We start from the raw sequence: 20796 nt of genomic DNA, 5'->3' as shown, positions 1-20796 counted from the left end.
AATGTAATTTTCTTTTGCATTTTAGTGTTTTGCTAAAAATAGCCCTTCTAACTTTTTCATTACTATTCAAAAAGGAGAATGAGGCTGGAAAAAATAATTACTGTACTAATTTACTTTTTAAACTTGTTCAATTTTTTTTTGACTTGGAAAATTTTAAATGTAGGTCGAGGGATTGAAACCAAAAATGTACAAATAAAATTCAAAATATTTATCACATTAAATGATGGATATGTATATTTATTTATTAGTTTTCCTTGTTATTTCGGCCGTGCGAATAAATACAAATATTTCATAATATGTGCAGTAGTTTCCAAAAAGCTTTTCAAAATTAAATTAACAATTTTAAACTTAAACAAATATACTGCACGTGTTACTAATAAATTTAAAAATACAGATTAAATCAACTGAATCATCTACTTGTAAAATAAGCTAATTGCAGTTTATTCTTTCAAAATACTTAATCATAACAACAATAATTTTTTTTCAATATTTTAATATAGAACTATTTTTAAAAGAAACATCATCGTATTTAAAATAAAAAGACAAAACACTTTCTGTTTTTATTTTTTTAAATTTCTTTAAAAATTAATTTTTTAATACTCTTATTTATAGCCGCATCAACAATTAAAGTTTTATCAGTGTAACGTAAATGTACAAATAAATTTTTAGTCTTGAACAAACTCAGGCCAACCATTCCTGAGACATGTGGGTAATTGAAACCCAACCACCAAAGAACACGGTATCCACTATCTAATATTCATATCCGAATAAAAGCAACTACCTTTATTAGGATTTGAACCTTAGAACCTAAAATTATTATTTCACGCTTGTTAAAAATAAAAATTTTACGATTCATTACTTTCTGGATTTTTTAATTAAAATTTTTTTTTATGTTGTTAATATGCAACTCTAAAATAAATTGAGAGTTATTTAAAATATCTATTTTATTCTAAAGAACAATAAAGTAAATTGAAATTAAGCAATTAAAAATCATATTTAGAAAAATATTTTCCTGTTTTGTTGAAGCAATAAATAAATGTCATAAATGAAATGCAAAGAGATAAAAAGGAAATTTATCCTAATATTAAATGTAAATAATAATAATAACCCCCGTGAGGTACCGGGACCTTGTGGAGAATAGTGCCACGGGATCTTCCCCTGACGTAAGAGGCGAATAATCGGAGTAGCAGTTTGCTATCGCTCCCCCTAATAGTCCCATCTTTTCCTTCCAACTTCCTCCCTTTCCCATGGGAGCCAGTGGGTGGATTGAGTAACTTGTAGGCTCCCGTTCCCAATTCCTGACGTCGTTCTTTCCAACTCCCTCATCATCAATCTTTGAAACCTGGCGTAGGTATAAAAAGCCTCCCCATTTTATGATGGAGTCTCTGAAGAAGTATAATTTGAGGAAACGGCCGCTGCCTGAGGAACGTCAGGGCGTACCTGGAGCTGGGTGCGACAGCATGCGAGCTACCAGTGTAGGAGTTTGGGAACGACTGGCAACTCCTACGGAAGAACCAGAATGTGTTACTGGATTGCAAAGTTTAGAATAACAAAGTGCAGAAGTACCATTATCTCCTGTTAGTCTGCCTCGATCACTGAATGTCAGCGGCCCTAACAAAACTTCTGCACGAGCCCGTTTTAAATGGAGTCATAAGGATAACTGTGATGTATTTAGGGCATATCACATAGCAACGCTGTGTGGGAAAGACAAAATTAACTATCGTGTGAAGATGTACCGTGAACTCAAAAATCTTCGACCAGATTGGGCAAATTTACTGAACAAAACATGTGTGATCGATTAAAGTATATTATTAGCAAGCCTGTTATAACAGTTAATGAACATGATTAAAAATGAAATCTTTATTAAGTATTTCAGTAGCTCAATTACCACTACTGACCTTGCATGTTTAAATGCAGATATCAATCAACATTACTTAGTTTCTGGAGCAGACTGCAGTGCATCTAGCAAATAGCCCAACAAAGATGAGGAGACTTCGAAAATCAATGAAGAATTGGAGAGGAATGTCTCTTTGTTTGCTGGAATGAATCCAAACCACAGAAATCTTCTACCAAAATTATACCCAAATAAGAGGACGTTTCAACTCTTGGGTACGGTTAACGAAATTTTCAGCATAAGAACCATATCCACTTTAGAATCCTTACAGTTACACGCATATTGTGCTGCAAAAACTGTATTAAGTGTTCAGAACATCAATCCTGAACCAAGGGTGGCTTCAGACCCGATAAGAGTATTACAGGTACCAAAGTGGAAGAGAAGAATTGAGAATAAAATAAAGAGATTCAGAAGTGATATCGCAAAGTTGTCAGTGTGAAAGGAAAGACGCGAACAATGTAAACAGCATTTAAGGGATAGAGTCAAACGCATTCTCAAATTACAAAAAAATCAGTCAAGATGACCCAGAATTCGAAACAAAAATGAACCTGCATTTTAACAGTCTCAAGCAAATGATTGCAGCTCTGGGGAAAAGAGTACGACGATATAACATATCAAACAAGAGAAAATCTGAAAACAGGAAATTTGGCTTCAATCAGACAGTTTTATAACAGTCTCAATGAAGCACATTTCATTGGTAGTCTACCAACCATGGACACTACCGTAGAATACTGGAGCCGACTGTGGACCGGTGCTGTGAGTCATAATTCTCAGACAGAATGAGGCAAGGAGATGTACATCAATCATGGACACACTTTTAATTTCCTCCGATGATATCAAACAAGCTGTAAAAAAGTTTTACAAAACTGGAAAACTGGAAAATAGGAGGACCTGATGGTATTCAGAATTTTTGGTGGAAGGACTTGGTGTGCTTACCACGCCTCTTTGGTGACAATAGTAAATGATTTGCTCCGCAATCTTTCTGAAGCACCCACTTTTATCTCCCAGGCAGTCACATACTAGAAACCAACATCTAAGGAAACTCAGGATACAAAAAAACTACAGGCCAATCAATCACATGTTTGAATACAGTATACAAGATTATTTCCTCAATATTGGCTCGTGAGATCACTACTTATGTAACATCTGAAAACATTCTCTCTGAGGAACAAAAGGGTTGCCGGAAGAACGCTAAAGGTTGCAAGGAGCATAGATGCGATATTGGGGGGCGGGTAAAGAGAAAGAAAAGAAATCTGTCAGTTGAATGGATAGATTATCAGAAGGCCTATGACTCGGTACCTCATAGTTGGCTGTTACATATTTTAAAAATATACGGCATTCATTAAAATATTATTGATCTCCTTAAGAAGTTAATGAGTTCATGGTGTGTAGAATTGGTACTTCCTGGAGGAGGAAATAAGTCAAAACCAATCCCAATACAACGCGGTATTTTTGAGGGCGACACTTTGAGTCCCCTGTGGTTCTGCCTAGCTGTAAACCCTCTCTCTATTATGTTGCACCAATCAGGACTGGTTTCAAAATGACTGAAAAAGGGAAAAGTGTATACACTATTAACCATCTAATGTACATGGACGATCTCTAATTGTATGCTAGCAATGATATAGAGCTTGCAAGTTTGCTGAATATTACAGCCGTATTCAGCAATGATATCCAGATCCACTTTGGTATCGGGAAATGTGCCATTCTAAAGGTTATAAAGGGAGAAATTGAGGATGTTACAAAATCCTACAGTTTGCTGGGAAATGGAGAAATATAGCCACTAGACGCAGAGGACACTTACAAATATCTTGGTTTCAAACAGACTCTCATCATAAACAATAAATCAAGCAAAAAACAATTAGAGAAATTATTCAGAGAAAGACTCCGAAAAATCCTGAAAAACAGAACTCAACGCAAAAAACAAAATCAAAGCCATTAACTCTTGGTGTGTGCTAGTTCTCACATACTCATTTGGAGTTTTTCATTGGTCCCAGACAGATCTTGAAAACTTGAACATCTTGGTACGCACAACATTAACAAAATACAGGATGCCGCCCTAAATCCGCAGTAGAACATTTGTATATATCTCGTAAAGAAGGTGGTAGAGGCCTCCTCGACCTGAAGTCGCTTTGTAACAGACAGATTACATCAATGAAGAGATATTTTCTCTCCGGATCTGAAACATCGTCATTGCACAAAACAATAGTTACATCTGACAAGGGCTACTCCCCTCTATGATTGAATGATGACAATTTCTACTCCACTATTTTTACAACCAGTGATAGGATACAAGCATGAAAACCTAAGGCACTCCACGGTAGATTTCCCCATTCTCTCGAAAATGCCGATAAGGACGCATCTACGCGTTGGCTAAAGGATGGGTCTCTGTTTGGGGAAAATGAAGGGGTTATCTATGCCATCCGGGACCAGGTCATTGCGAAAAACAACTACAATAAGTTCATAGAAAATCAGGACATCGGTGAGTGCAGAGTATGCCATCAATCATCTCAAACAATTGATCATTTGATAACTGGATGCTCCAACTTGGCTAACACGGAATATCTGCATCGCCACAATCTTCCAGTAAACATTGTTCATCAGGGATTGGCATTAAAATTAGGACTTGTAGATGTCAGGGAGCAATGTCCTTATTATGAATATAATAAGGACAATGCCATTTTCCAAACCTACATTGGAAAATGAGCATTGTAGACTGTATTATGATCTCCCCATTCATACTGACAAATTTGTTGCTGCTAATAGGCCAGACATGGTTCTACACAACATCAGAGAAAAACTGCTCTTCTCATTGATGTCACATATCCATCAGATCACAATATTAATAAGGCTGAAATAGATAAAATAACCAAGTGCATCCCTCTGGCAATAGAATATAAAGAAATTTACAGACTGAACTCAATAGAAGTTATTCCCATTGTGATAACAGAAAACGGATTAATTAACAAATATTTAATGAATTACATAGAAAAGGTTGGCCTGGATCCTAAAATCATAATTCCGAAAGCCCAAAATTCGGTAATTCTGGAGACGTGCAGGATTGTTGGTACTGTGTTAATTCACCGACGTATTGAATGAGGTATGCCCCAATGGCCCCTCATTCTGAATTCCGGATGTGAATCTCCGAGACAAAACAAAAAAATAATAATAACAATGTGTGTGTTTGTGTATATGCGCGCTCGCGTGTGTGTGATATAAATGCGAACGTTTGTGGGGGGTTCTGTCTGTTTGTTCGTTTGCAACATCACACGAGAACCAATTGTGTTCTCCAATGAACCAATGATATGTATTTATGTACAATGACATGTAATAATGAGAACCAATGTATGCACGCATGATCAGTGTACATACATGAATGTTCATACAGGTCGCTATCATCGCAGCTAAATAGTTTTAATTAGGTTTCATTGGGTTGCGGTTGGGAGGTCACGAAATATATATATATATATTTATTTTTTACTTTTTGGGTATTTAAAGCTAAAAAGGTTGTGAATCATTGCTTTAAAGTAGACTTCTAAATTATACAAACAAATTAAATAATAATAAAATTCCTAAAGAAAAATTGACTTTCAAGAACTAGTCATGTGGTAACAGTAAAATAAAACTATACAACGGTAGTTATTTTCTCTATTTTATTCTTTCAATGAAAACAGTGAGACTACCCTAACCTATTATATTAGAGCCTATCCGTTAAAACCGACTTATTATTTCCATTTCAATAATATTCTGGCCGACCCCTTCCAACCGAGCGATTGAAAATCGAACTCAAATGATAATGGGAATTCTGTACCCATTAATCTAAATCATTGATTTCATTATATATCTTTCTAATTCTGATATAAACACAAAAGGATGTAGATAATGCGTACATATAGGTCCCATATGTCACTATGTTTTTACTATTCGCTTCAATTTTTCTGTTGTATTTCTAATTTTATTACACTGATTCCTAAAAGTTAAGCTATTCATATTAAATTTGAAATTATTTTCTTTGTGCTTTTAAAATAAATTTTATTTTTCTCCATAGATATTACTGATATCTCTGTTACTTTTAGTTAATCGATGTTGACTATACGCACAGGAATAATAAAAACTATTAAATCAAAGATAAATGAAAATTCGTGGGAGATTGGACTGAGCTATTTTAAAAAAGTATGTGAAACATTAAAGTGATATTCTTAAAAACATAATAATAAAATAGGAAATTTAATTAGTGTTAGATTTTTCTTCTAATGAAATTTTTAAATGCTAAATTGTCTATATTGTTTAATGCCAAGTTAATGTAACTATCTTTAACTCCAATAAAAAAATCGATTAGTAAAAAAGTAATAAGTACGCAACATACTATTACTGTTACTGTTGCCAATGTGCTACAGCAGTATTAGATAAAATTTCAACCAAATTTTTTTAAAACCTAATACCACTTTTAATGAACTTCTAATACCTTTTAATATACGTAATAAAGGATAATTTAACGAACTATCACATGGTAGTTATCTAGTCATTATATTGGAATATCACAGTTAACATAAGAAATTTATAATTCATAATCAGTGAAGGATCGCTTCTTATCGATGAATATCTTGATCTGGGGATTTCCATAGCATTAAAATCGAAATTAAATCCCATTACATAAGAATTTAGTACACATCATCCACGTGATGTGAATCAGTTACAGAATAAAACCTTAGAGGTAAATATGTTGATCAGTTAAGATAGAAAGAACATGGACACTAACTGATGAATAATAATTAAACAGTAAACTTAGTTCCTGTGTTTAGAACTATCGCTACATCACCTGATCTTAGTTTGTAATTTAGAAAAGGAGCAACTATTGAAAGATTGATATTGAAATTCAAATTGAGTGGTGTCTGATACGTAGTAAAAGTAAAGTTAAGATGACGATACTTGGGTAAAAGTTGCCGTAAAGGAAAAACACACTGATAAACTGCATAAATAACTGATAAATCAATATAAAGTGTTGATCATAACACGAGCTCGAACTGTGGAAACATTCAGAAAATGATTTTTGAATTGTTTGAATTATTTTATAAAACAATAGTGGTATCATTAACTGCTCCAAAAAGAAAATGGAATTAATTATCCTAAGACATTTTATTTAATGATTCAGTTAGCACATGAACAATGATTTAGTAGTAATTGGAATATACATCTAACGTAGTGCATAAATTCTTTTCTAAAATTCGAGCATAAATCTCTTATCTAACTACAAATTTGAATTCAAAGAAAGGCGATTCTCTTCCAAAAAACGTGTACAGAATTACAAAAAATATCCGAAAAACGTTTAAAAACAGGTATTTAGAACTAATTAAGCTATCGTCAAAGTTTTCTCCTAGTAACATCTCAGATGTATGAATAAACTATATATAAGGTGTATGAATAGCATATATATGTAATAAAATATTACAAATCAATTTAACTTTCCTTTTAATTTCTTCCGAACTAAATTTTCTAATTTTCCTGTTGGTGTTCTTCAATGCAGAATAATGTATTTAAAAAAATAATAATTTAATGTCTGCGTGGTTCTGAAACACACTAATATTTATTCCCTTCGAAAAAATATCAAACATTTACCTTTCTGAAAGCTTTTATAAATAAATTGATTCAAAATATTCTATCTAGAAAAATATATATTACGGAAATCATGATTTTGCATTTGATTAATGCATCCATACGTCAGACTTAAAGAGGAAAAATAAAGGTACTACATTTAATAATTTTACCACTAACTTTATTTGATGTTAAAGAGAACTAATTAAATAAAATATATTCATAATCTTTGTAATACTGCAGCATCTGCGTTTATTTTACACGATTATAGCTACGTTTAAAATATACATATTACATTTTAATTAATTTAAAAAATCTGAATTATTTTACATAAAAAAAAATTGTTATATAAATTTTCTTTCTTCAAATATCAATGAAAAGGAAGTGTAATTAAAAACAATAACACTGTTAATTTATTGTACTTAAATTATATTTTATTACAAATCATTCATTAATAAATGACATTTTATAAAAATCGGAAGTCATTAAATTGCAAATATAATTTTACAGAAATTTGCTGGTAATGTTTACTTAAAAAAATTTCTATTGTTAATTAAATTAAATTAAATTATAAAATGTATTTTTCCTTTAAAATTTGTTTGTAATTAATATTATTATTATTTTTTTTATTACGTGTTCGTAAAATGTTTTTTCCTCAATTGATATTTGTTCAAAAAATAAAGGAGTCAAAACAATTTTTTTCTTTTTATTTAAATTAATATGATAAAAAGGACACTAAACTTTCTCAATTAATAAAAATATAAAATTTTGGTAAATACTTCATAACTAATGTAAAATAAATTATATATATATATAAACATTAATAAAAAACAAACATTAAAAACTGATAACACAGTTGTAGGACTTTCCCGTCACGCGGATAAAGCCGCGTTACTAGCGGCGATGGTCGGCTCTAATTATACTCTAATTAGAATAAATATAGCTTTTACGGTCGGCAGACTGGTGAAGCAGCAAGGCTTGACGCACCAGGTACCGCGCCAACCGGTGATCGAGTTCGAGACCGAGCCAGACCGATTTACTTATTTACACTTTAAAAATTATTCATTTATTTAATTCTACCGCTTACCTGTGACGTCACCACGTAGCAGACGACTACAACAACAATTTTTGAAAAAGACCCCAAGATTTTGCAAAAACGTTTTTTTATTTTTTAATTAACAAATGTGCTAAGAAATAATTAATCACCTTAATTAGGCGAAATATTGAATTGAATGAAGGTAATCATGCTCTACAGCCTCACCATCTTGACCTTTTAAGTTGAAAATTTAATGGCATCAATGCCCCGTTAATAGAAATAATCTGACCAAGTTTGGTGAAAATCGGTCTAGTAATTCTGGAGATGGAGATTTAGAGGCAAACGCCAAACACACACGAACATTAACATCCGAAAAATTTATATTGTAATACATTTTTGCTTATTTATATTTTATTTACAATGATTAAATAAAGTTAAATTTTTCATATTTAGATTTTTAGCATTAATGTTATTCGTATAGCATTTTTAAAAAGATTAATAAACAACAATATGTTTCAGAGTAAACAGGTTCAAGAGGCATAAGAGCGGCTATAGATCTCACAAAACTATTCAAACAATAAAGTCCACATGATATCATGATTGAACAATGATGATCATTGTGGAAATTACGAGTATAATACATAATACTGGTCCATGGAAAGAAAAGGATGATTTTCCGATATTTCCCAGTTAAAATAAAAAAAAACTATTCTATAACCATTCTTAAAAAATTAGATTATAAAGAAAAGTAAAATAGTAAAAACCTAAAATGTAACTTAATTAAAAATAAATAAAATTAATTGCCGGCCTCTGTGGAGCGAGTGGTAGCGCCTCGGCATTTCATCCGGAGAGCCCAGGTTCAAATCTCGGTCAGACATGGCATTTTCATACACGCACAAATCATGCATCTTATCTTCTGAAGCAATATCTATCGGTTTTACCGGAGGTTAAAAAAAAATTAATTATATTTAAAAAAAATTGTTAATCACTTAATGTCTTGATAAATTGAATTTAGTGGCATTAAGTAAAATAATTATCAATTTTCTCAATTTTGTGATTTTTTTTTTGTTAGTTGAAATTGTACGTTGTGGTTGATTCGTATATTTTTTCCGTATCTAGGGAATCGAACCCAGGATCTTTAGTATAATAAGTAAGGGGTACCATTTCTTGCCACTTATTATTTCTGATTCTTGATCTTAAAAAATGTAAAATAAAAATAATTTAAAAATATAAATTAACATCAAGTTTGTATAAACTGAAATTTTAAAATCCTTTACATAAAAATAAAATTTTTATTTTTTCCATATGTACAACAATCCGAATTGAGGCATAAACAATTTCCCTATCTGTTTTTTTTCTAGCATATTAGTGACATTTGGATGAAATAATCAAGTTTAATAAAGTTATAGAGCCCATCTTAGAAAGAAAAAACCGGTTTTGGCTACATTGTTTGATGAATTTCAGTAATAAAAAATTTTTTTTTTTTGAGAATTATAGGTCAAATATATATTTTTTTAATTTTTATTGGATGCAGAACATAGCAGATTCATAATTCAGGAAAATATAGTAAGTTATTATTTTTCAAATAGAAGTTTTATCTTAATGGCTGATTAAAGTTTTCCCTAATGCTTCCTAAAAAAAAAAAAAAAAATGGAAACCGCTGTGCATTATTTTTGACAGAAAGAGGTAGTACATTATTTTGTTGTTTTAAATAATTTATTCCAGTTATTATTATTTATGTAACGCGTATAAAAAAGGTGAGATACAGTTTCTTAAAAATTATCTAAAGGTTATGTGTCCAAAGACTTTCATAGAATAAAGTCAATGAATAAGCCATGCAAAAAATTAATCCCTTGTTATGGAAATCGAATATTATTCACGATACTTCATATTCGATCCTGAGAATAATGCCCCTGCCAAACCGTTTTGGTTTCTTCATAGATCGAGGATTTATGTAGAAAATTGTCTTCATATATTCCAAGAAGAGACTGATGAATATTAGGTATGATGTTCATAAGTAGGGAGACTTCTGATTAAAACTTTGGAAGGATTTTATAAATCTTTTGTTGAAGCCTCAGAATTTATTTGCGTTCAAATAGTTAAAACTATTTGGAAGTATCTTCGTATATGTCTATAAGCCTACTATCTATTTCATCTAAAATTGTTATAAAACTGTTCCCTATGCTGATAATAACGAGTGTTAGAAAGCAAAGGAGTAATACCCGACCATCAGTTTGGATTTAGGGGTGGTCATTCAACTGTGGAACAAGCCCATAAATTTACTGGTGTTATCGTTAGGTGTCTAGAAGAGAAAAGTTATTGTTTGGCAGCCTTTTTGGACGTAGAACAAACATTTTATAAAGTCTGATTGCCTTGACTTCTTTTCAAATTAAAATTGTGCCTGCCACAACCTTATTGGTTAATTCTACTCAGCTATATGGACTCGCTTTTTACGAGTTAACTGCCATCAAGAGATATTCAAGTTTTTCGACAATAACTCAGGAGTTCCTCAGCCTCAAGAGTTCTGGGACCTCTTCTACTCGTGGTCTACGCTACTGACCTACCTAAACCAAACAGTGTGCACAGTTACATCATATGCAGATGACACGGCAATATTGGAGGTTGAAGATAGCTCGAATATAGCCTCAGATAAATTACGATTTGCAGTGTATACCATCAGGGTTTGGCTACGTAAATGGAGAACAAAGGTAAATTCGACAAAGTCCAGCCACGTAACATTCACGACGAGAAGAAAAGATTGCTCTGTAGTTCATTTAAGCGGTGTCAGAATAGCTTATGCAAGATAAGGTATTTGGGCTTTTTCCTTCATCGCTGTTTAACTTTGAGAGATCATATAAGGGAGAAAAGGAAGTTGCTTGACATTTAGTTTAAAAATATGTACTGGATCTTGGATAAGGGATCTTAACTTTCTTTAACCATCAATATTCTTCTTTATAAGGCTTTCTTGAAGCTGGTATAGACTTACGGAATTAAACTGTGGGGCACAACCAGTAACAGCAATATGAAGATCATTCAACGGTTCCAGAATAAAATACTACGAAACATAACCTTAGTGCCGTGGTTCGCGAGGAATACTGAGAATAACGATTGCATAGGCATTCCATACGTTCGAAAAGGTAGTTGAACCTTTAGTTTCGAGATACGTATCTAGGATGGAGAAGCATGTTAATCATCTAGCTTTAAACTCACTTAACAACAGTGAAGACGTTAGGAAGCTGAAAAAATTCCATGCGCTTGATGTAGTTGATGGACCTTTATGATGATCCGATTTGTTGAAAGTAACACTCCTTTTAATTTTCGGTTTTATTTTTGGTTATTCAGATTAATGGATTCTTTCTTTTATTTTTAATAAAGGAAATCTATGGATATCTTAAATTAATTTTTCATTTATTGTGTTCTATTTAAAGTTAATGTTTTATTTATTTCTATTCTATTTATGTACCCGATTTTATTAATGGTGTGAAGATATTTAACTATATTCCCAAACATTATCAAATATTATGTTATTTCATAATTACAAGTTTTTGACGTGTATTTATTCTTATTGTTTTTGTACTCTTTGAGGATTATCACTGGATGATTCTATTTCAAGTGATATTGTGTCGTACGACTTACAAATATAGCTTCAATGTGGAAGTTGATTGTAAATAAACAAATTCAGCAAAAAAAAAAACAAAAAAAACAAAAAAAAAACGGTTAATAATTGATATTACAAAATTCTAATAGGAGTATTTAATTAAAAAAGAAGTGCCGGTTTCAATTATAATTATCAACAACTGATAACTTCAGTTGTTTTGATATTATTATTGCAGGAAATAATAAAAACATTCCGTCGATGACCTTAATAATGCCCACTTTTTTTTGTCTTAAGCTATAAATGTCAGATGTGTAACCAATTTCGTGGAATGGGGTCTATCTCTTCTTTTTCTGTTTAGACTTCGGAACCACCGTAAGGTATTATTTCATAGGATGAATGAGAATGATATGTATGAATGTAAATGAAATGTAGTCTTGTACAGACTCAGATCGACCATTCCTGAGATGTGTGGTTAATTGAAATCCAACCACCAAAGAACCCTTGTATAAATAGATCTAGTATTCAAATCCGGATAAAAGTAACTGCCTTTACTACGATTTGAACCTTAGAACTCTCGACTTCGAAATCAGCTGATTTGCTATGACAAGTTAACCACTAGTCTAACCCGGTGGGCTTAATGGGGTCTATCTATAATCAAGCAATTCTCCTTAAAATTCTAAAGTAAAAGAATGTTAAAAGAAAGAAACAATTATTGCTATGAGAAATACTTTAGCAATGGTTAGAATACAGCTTCTTCTCTGGATTGTTGATATAACATAATTTTCAAAAAGTAATTAATTATTTTTAGTTTTTCAGATATAAGGTTAAATTGAAATAATTAAACTTTTTATTTAAAAAATAATAATAGATAATTAAAGCGTAATAATTTTTATAACTGAATAAAATTTTGTAATCTGTAATGCAATAATTTACCAACTCGCTTTCAATTTATAGAAACGTAATATTTTCAAAATTCATTATAAATTCATTCTGCAACTTTCCCTCCTTGTTTATTAGCCTTCAAAACAGTTTGTTTACAAAATATTATTGTAATAGAATAATAGTTTGTCAGAATACGAGAGTATTTCGCATTAGAATAATGCGTGAACGAACAGATCTCTAATAAATCTTTGTTTTAAAATGCGTAATACTTTTGGCCTAGATTCACTGTGCATTGAACCTAAGTTAAAGACTGTTATGTTAATATATTTCAGATCATATCTCACTTACAATATCTAGACGTAATAAATAAATAAGAAAATAAAAAAACTTGCATAAAGGACATAGAAATTTGTTTATTTAATTATTATAACAGAAAATTCTTTTATTTTTGTTCGTTTTATGTAACTACTAACTTTTAAGTCGTCGTTATGGAAAAATATATTGGAAAAGATATTAAAAACGGTTTTAAAAGTAATTTTAAACAAATATTCCATGCTACAATTTCTCTTTACGCTCATTGTTCTAACAATCAAAGATTAAGACAAAATACAAATTACGGGAAGGATATAGTTCTAAGTAACCTGATTTGCTTGTTCATTTCCTTTGTTTTAAATTAAGGGATAAAATTAGCATCAATCAGGATGTAATTAGAAATATTTTATTTTGCTTAATAATATGGTTTGCGAAAAACGCTCAAATACACTATTACCTGGCATTGTCAAAACGTTCGAGAGGAGATACGGCGATTCGGTACAAAATACAAAAACCCACCGGGTTAGTATGGTAGTGAATTAATCATCGAAAATCAGCTGATTTCGAAATCGAGAGTACTAAGTTTGAAATCCTAGTAAAGGCACTTACTTTTATACGGATTTGAATACTAGATCGAAGATACCGGTGTTGGTGGTTGGGTTTTCGATTAACCACATATCTCAGGAATGGTCGATCTGAGTCTGTACAACACTACACTTCATTTATATTCAAACGTATTCATTCTGAGGTAATACCTTACGGTGATTCCAGAGGCTAAACAGAAAAAGAGAGAGTTACAAGATACAAAATGAGACTGAAGAAACTTGTGAATTGGCTTGCGGTTATCCTGCTGGATAACAGCGAGGACGTTAGGCGCCTAAAGCGATTGAATTTGTTAGATCTGAATGTTCTCCGTGATTTCAGATGAATCAGCTAACTACCCTAGGCTATTGTGAATCGTCAAAATTCTTCATTTCATTTGGCCACTTACTTTTCTTGTTTCTTTGTTTGATTTATTATTTTTTGTGTGATTAATAAGACTATATTTTGGTGTTTTCTTTGCTTTTTATGTTCTGAACTTTATCAATGTTCCTTGATTCATCTTTTTATATACTTATTTATGTTTATTTTATTACTCTATGTAAGATATGTAAAAATAAGAATACATATACAGTTCTTTGAGAGATTTCAATGGAAACCCCTTTCTGCATGTTATTATTTTTTTTTATTAAAATTTACTTATGGTTTCTGTAAGCTGGAACCAATTGTAAATTAAACAATGCGGCACAAAAAAAATTACTCTCTGATTACCTTACCTGAGGCAGGTAATTTTCATTATGTCTCTCACCAGTCTCCTCTACTCCCAGATAAAATTTTGAGTTCCTGATAGCTCCGGTTTCCTTTTAGATCTTTTATAATTTTAACTTTATCCTTTTTTTTTAAACGACATTAATACAAAAAATAACTAAATAAAAACATACTTGCTCTTCATCCGTATTATAAACTGTCTGACATATTGATTTATTAACCTCCTTTTTGTATTTTTCTGCCTTTTTGATTTCAAGTAAGCATTCGGTAACTGCAAATCATAGTACAGTTTGTACAGTCAAACTATTTTGGAACTCGAATTACGAAAAAGGAATCTATAAACGACTGTCTGATGTTGAGCTATCATATAATCATTTCGTTTAATATTTCTAGTTCTTTTTTCAGAATAAACTTTAGTAATATAAAACCATTTTTTTTAGTATCATTTTTTTAACCTTCGACTAAAAAAAACTCATTCAATGTGATTTTTTGAAAATATTTTAATTTTTTAATAGACATTTTTTTTTTCGCTGAATTTTTCTTTTTTCTCTATTCAAAACTTACAAATATCACCCTTGTTTCGAATTAATTCCTGAATAGAAACTTAATTTCCGTTTGATTTTTCATATCCTACTTCTTGCTCTTCGTTTTTACGTTACTTCTTTCTTCAGTGCATCTTAACTGTTTATGACTTTTGATTTTAGGGCACCTCAAAGTAAAATTCACTTAAACTTCCTATTTCACTACAAGTCTAAATTTGATTCCTTGATAATTTTATTATGATTTTCTCTATGACTTCTGCAATGTTTACTTTAATTATGTTTATGTGTCTCCCAGCGGTTACGCTGCTTCCTTTAATTGAAGAACACACTTTAGAATTCTTCAATAATTGCTCTAAACTTTCTGGATTTGTTTTCTGTATGAAAGAGGCGTATCCTAATTGTGTAAGTAGAGTTATAATTTGTCCACACTATATCTCAGTCTGTATATCTATGTAATTACTTAACATTTCTTATGTTTGAGGTTTAATTATTTTTAAAAATTTAGAGGGTCTATGAAAACAATATTATTAAGCTTATGAGACGTATGAAAGCATTCATTTGTTTCTCTTCTACATGGAAACCTTTTTGAGTGTTGCTAAAAGAGAAACCTCAATTTTTTATAGTTATTTCACTATCCGAGCCGAATTATAGTTTTATTACAATTAAATCGAAAAACATACGAAAACTACAAAATTTTCCTTAATCATATTTATCCTTCGTAAATGATTAAAGAACAAACCGAAGCTGTGGAGCATAGATTTCTTAAGTTATCGTGTGCTAAATTTGAAACTTTCTACCTTCCTTATAAATCATATGTATTACATTTAATCTTTAAAGGTGAGTGAGGATAAACAGTCCCTTCTGATCTTATTACCCAATTAAATCATCAGTGTTGATTTAAAATTTCTAACTCTTCCTGCCTTAACATCACATTCAACCAATTTTAATTTAACTTCAGAAATTATAAATCGTTGCTTGAGATCTCTCTCTCTTGATAAAAATATTCTGAATTACAGAAAAATATTACTCATGAAAAAAAAACTTATTTTCGAGTAATTCGGTGATAAAATCACATCAGTATAAACATACATCGATTTATCTCCTCTCAGTATTGAGTGGGAAGAAATTCCTTTATTGAATTAGCTTATCTTTTAAAATAAATTTACCTGCCTGCGTGTTCAATTTTCCAATAATTCCTGTTTTTGATAACTCATTTTTGAAAATGAAAATAAATCGACGTAGATTAAAACGTTGAGCCGAGTGTAATTTCAGAGAGGGAGTGTAATTTTCAGGCTTCTCTTAGTCTGATAATTGAAAGTCAAGAATTACATTCAGATCAAAATGAAGCATTATGAGGTGTTGTAATGGAATAGCATGCTTTGGATTCATTTTAAAAATCACAATTTACGTGATTAATTTCTATTTATGATAATATAAAATTTTATAACTGTAAGGGATTAAGTACTAAAAATTCTGGATGCATTCCAATTCAACATACAATCGGATGGAGGAAATCTCAAAATACACAATGTATAGGAAAGTAATTTCCATAACGATGGTTTTTCAATTACTAATAATAAGTTACAGAATCTAATTTGAAAATAATATGTCCAGATAAACAACAAAGAAACTTTTATTGATTTTATGTAAATAGTAGAATCTTGCGTATAATCAACCGAGAGGTTATTATTTGGTAAGTTATTTACTTTTTATAGATCTGATAAATTAAAATAAATCATAAAATGACGTACTAGGAAGAACAGAGAACGAGAAAACACGCCATGCATTAACTAATGTTATTAATTTCAAAAAAAATATACTTTCATTTATTCAATTTATTACAACATATATATTTTGGAAGTACGGCTTATTTTAAACTCCTCATCTCTCTTTATTAATCTATTTTTTTTATTTATCTTGTTATTATCAATTTAACCCAACGTAGGCAAATATTTCAAAAGCCAATCGTTATTTATTTATTTGATCAATGATTTTGATTTTAATAAAACTTCTTGTATTTGTTTGAAAGCAAATTAAAAATCGATTATTTTTTTTTAAATTATAAACAATGCAGTTTATTAATGTTAAAAGAAATTATAAAATGGGAAATTTTAAGCTATTAATGAAGATCTTATTTTTTACAAAACATATATTAATGTGTTTCTTCATCCATGAAATTTTTGTGATACTTGGATCAGAATTAATAAAATATTATCTTATAAGAGGTTTTTAATCATTTATGTTGTTATTATTAGTAAGCAGAATATTTTATTTAAAATCATTTTGACGGTTTTTCCTCGTTTCTCTTTAAGATTACTTTGTATAAATTTCATCAACGACTATTATATGATAGCTCAACATCAGACAGTCGTTTATAGATTCCTTTTTCGTAATTCGAGTTCCAAAATAGTTTGACTGTACAAACTGTACTATGATTTGCAGTTACCGAATGCTTACTTGAAATCAAAAAGGCAGAAAAATACAAAAAGGAGGTTAATAAATCAATATGTCAGACAGTTTATAATACGGATGAAGAGCAAGTATGTTTTTATTTAGTTATTTTTTGTATTAATGTCGTTTAAAAAAAAAGGATAAAGTTAAAATTATAAAAGATCTAAAAGGAAACCGGAGCTACCAGGAACTCAAAATTTTATCTGGGAGTAGAGGAGACTGGTGAGAGACATAATGAAAATTACCTGCCTCAGGTAAGGTAATCAGAGAGTAATTTTTTTTGTGCCGCATTGTTTAATTTACAATTGGTTCCAGCTTACAGAAACCATAAGTAAATTTTAATAAAAAAAAATAATAACATGCAGAAAGGGGTTTCCATTGAAATCTCTCAAAGAACTGTATATGTATTCTTATTTTTACATATCTTACATAGAGTAATAAAATAAACATAAATAAGTATATAAAAAGATGAATCAAGGAACATTGATAAAGTTCAGAACATAAAAAGCAAAGAAAACACCAAAATATAGTCTTATTAATCACACAAAAAATAATAAATCAAACAAAGAAACAAGAAAAGTAAGTGGCCAAATGAAATGAAGAATTTTGACGATTCACAATAGCCTAGGGTAGTTAGCTGATTCATCTGAAATCACGGAGAACATTCAGATCTAACAAATTCAATCGCTTTAGGCGCCTAACGTCCTCGCTGTTATCCAGCAGGATAACCGCAAGCCAATTCACAAGTTTCTTCAGTCTCATTTTGTATCTTGTAACTCTCTCTTTTTCTGTTTAGCCTCTGGAATCACCGTAAGGTATTACCTCAGAATGAATACGTTTGAATATAAATGAAGTGTAGTGTTGTACAGACTCAGATCGACCATTCCTGAGATATGTGGTTAATCGAAAACCCAACCACCAACACCGGTATCTTCGATCTAGTATTCAAATCCGTATAAAAGTAAGTGCCTTTACTAGGATTTCAAACTTAGTACTCTCGATTTCGAAATCAGCTGATTTTCGATGATTAATTCACTACCATACTAACCCGGTGGGTTTTTGTATTTTGTACCGAATCGCCGTATCTCCTCTCGAACGTTTTGACAATGCCAGGTAATAGTGTATTTGAGCGTTTTTCGCAAACCATATTATTAAGCAAAATAAAATATTTCTAATTACATCCTGATTGATGCTAATTTTATCCCTTAATTTAAAACAAAGGAAATGAACAAGCAAATCAGGTTACTTAGAACTATATCCTTCCCGTAATTTGTATTTTGTCTTAATCTTTGATTGTTAGAACAATGAGCGTAAAGAGAAATTGTAGCATGGAATATTTGTTTAAAATTACTTTTAAAACCGTTTTTAATATCTTTTCCAATATATTTTTCCATAACGACGACTTAAAAGTTAGTAGTTACATAAAACGAACAAAAATAAAAGAATTTTCTGTTATAATAATTAAATAAACAAATTTCTATGTCCTTTATGTAAGTTTTTTTATTTTCTTATTTATTTATTACGTCTAGATATTGTAAGTGAGATATGATCTGAAATATATTAACATAACAGTCTTTAACTTAGGTTCAATGCACAGTGAATCTAGGCCAAAAGTATTACGCATTTTAAAACAAAGATTTATTAGAGATCTGTTCGTTCACGCATTATTCTAATGCGAAATACTCTCGTATTCTGACAAACTATTATTCTATTACAATAATATTTTGTAAACAAACTGTTTTGAAGGCTAATAAACAAGGAGGGAAAGTTGCAGAATGAATTTATAATGAATTTTGAAAATATTACGTTTCTATAAATTGAAAGCGAGTTGGTAAATTATTGCATTACAGATTACAAAATTTTATTCAGTTATAAAAATTATTACGCTTTAATTATCTATTATTATTTTTTAAATAAAAAGTTTAATTATTTCAATTTAACCTTATATCTGAAAAACTAAAAATAATTAATTACTTTTTGAAAATTATGTTATATCAACAATCCAGAGAAGAAGCTGTATTCTAACCATTGCTAAAGTATTTCTCATAGCAATAATTGTTTCTTTCTTTTAACATTCTTTTACTTTAGAATTTTAAGGAGAATTGCTTGATTATAGATAGACCCCATTAAGCCCACCGGGTTAGACTAGTGGTTAACTTGTCATAGCAAATCAGCTGATTTCGAAGTCGAGAGTTCTAAGGTTCAAATCGTAGTAAAGGCAGTTACTTTTATCCGGATTTGAATACTAGATCTATTTATACAAGGGTTCTTTGGTGGTTGGATTTCAATTAACCACACATCTCAGGAATGGTCGATCTGAGTCTGTACAAGACTACATTTCATTTACATTCATACATATCATTCTCATTCATCCTATGAAATAATACCTTACGGTGGTTCCGAAGTCTAAACAGAAAAAGAAGAGATAGACCCCATTCCACAAAATTGGTTACACATCTGACATTTATAGCTTAAGACAAAAAAAAGTGGGCATTATTAAGGTCATCGACGGAATGTTTTTATTATTTCCTGCAATAATAATATCAAAACAACTGAAGTTATCAGTTGTTGATAATTATAATTGAAACCGGCACTTCTTTTTTAATTAAATACTCCTATTAGAATTTTGTAATATCAATTATTAACCGTTTTTTTTTTGTTTTTTTTGTTTTTTTTTTTGCTGAATTTGTTTATTTACAATCAACTTCCACATTGAAGCTATATTTGTAAGTCGTACGACACAATATTACTTGAAATAGAATCATCCAGTGATAATCCTCAAAGAGTACAAAAACAATAAGAATAAATACACGTCAAAAACTTGTAATTATGAAATAACATAATATTTGATAATGTTTGGGAATATAGTTAAATATCTTCACACCATTAATAAAATCGGGTACATAAATAGAATAGAAATAAATAAAACATTAACTTTAAATAGAACACAATAAATGAAAAATTAATTTAAGATATCCATAGATTTCCTTTATTAAAAATAAAAGAAAGAATCCATTAATCTGAATAACCAAAAATAAAACCGAAAATTAAAAGGAGTGTTACTTTCAACAAATCGGATCATCATAAAGGTCCATCAACTACATCAAGCGCATGGAATTTTTTCAGCTTCCTAACGTCTTCACTGTTGTTAAGTGAGTTTAAAGCTAGATGATTAACATGCTTC

The sequence above is a fragment of the Lycorma delicatula genome, chromosome 1, assembly GCF_047948215.1.
Source record: "Lycorma delicatula isolate Av1 chromosome 1, ASM4794821v1, whole genome shotgun sequence".
Classification (NCBI taxonomy): Eukaryota; Metazoa; Arthropoda; class Insecta; order Hemiptera; family Fulgoridae; genus Lycorma; species Lycorma delicatula.
This window is presented reverse-complemented; position numbering follows the sequence as displayed.